The following is a 1,416-nucleotide window of genomic DNA, read 5'->3' on the forward strand; positions in this document are numbered from 1 at the left end:
ATGTTTAAAAGAATTAAATTTTTAAGTTATTAATTGTTTGAATAAAGCAAACAAATTAGCGGAAAAAGTTGCTAAAAAAATTCAGGAAATTGATGAAATGTCATTATCGGAATATGAGTTGCTTCCGGAAGAAGACAAAAAATTTTATTTGGAATCAACTTTACCAATAAAGAAAGAAGAAGCGTTACAAAGACAAATGCAATTTTCACAACAAATAATGGAATTAAAAAGAAAAAAAGTAATCAACTTTAATTTAACTTTATATATAGATCATAAATACATTCTCTACACATATAATTTATATTTTCTTTGAAAATTACATATTCATAATCATAATATTTTGTCTCAATTTTTCTCAATTTTTCTCTTGCCAATTTCATGATTCTACCATAATAATGTAAATGAAATTTGTAATGTTTCATATTTAAGTTTCTTATCGATAATACGTATTCCACAAAAATTTTCTTTTTCTCAGCAAGTATCTAATGCTCAAACCGCTAAGAATAAAAAAATAAATGAAGAAGCAAAGAATGAAATAATCAGTAGTCGAGAAGAAAAATCCCAAACTTCTAAAGCACTCACTTTCACGAAAGAAATTCGAGAGCATAAAGAACTCGAAAATAGATATAATTCTAAACCAAGTAATATTTAAAGTAAAACAAAATATTCATGCAAATATTAATTTGTAGAGAGAAAACATTTTATTTTATTTGTAATCTTATACGCAGTTTCAGAAAGACAAGAAATATCAAAGGAATTGGAAACTATTGCTGATGCTATGAATGATTATTATAGCCAGCTTTCAGCTATAGAAAATGTTATAAAAAATTGGGATCCTCTTAAAAAAGTAAATATCCGCAAAATTTTACATAATTTTGATTATTTCTTCTAACTATCGTATTTAAAAACATTTATTACCATTTTTTAATTATATTATTGCCAATGATTTTTAGGATGCGTTGTTTACACCAAAAGGCAAAGATTTAAAGACCGATAAACTAATTGATACAAACAACAAAAATTCTGATATCAGTAAAGAGGTACGCGTATATAATATATACACGGAAAGAATATTTTCTTAAAATTTACCCTAAAAATGTGATAGACCTGAGACAATATTGTATTTCAAAGAATTTTATGTAAATCTCTCTCATTCATTAATAAAACTACAATAAAACATAAATAAATAAGTTTAATTAAGATTATTGAAGTGCATAGTAAAATCTTTAAAATATTGGGTTATACCATAACTATATTTTCAGAGTAAGTTTTAAGAAAAAATTATTTCCGTGTAGGTTTTAACAATTTAAAAAATTTATATAAGTTCATTTATATAATTTACTATTTAAAAAATAAGTATTTAGTATGTGTGTGTGTGTGTGTGTGTGTGTGTGTGTGTGTGTGTGTGTGTGTGTG

The sequence above is a fragment of the Trachymyrmex septentrionalis genome, unplaced genomic scaffold (assembly GCF_001594115.1).
Source record: "Trachymyrmex septentrionalis isolate Tsep2-gDNA-1 unplaced genomic scaffold, Tsep1.0 scaffold115, whole genome shotgun sequence".
Classification (NCBI taxonomy): Eukaryota; Metazoa; Arthropoda; class Insecta; order Hymenoptera; family Formicidae; genus Trachymyrmex; species Trachymyrmex septentrionalis.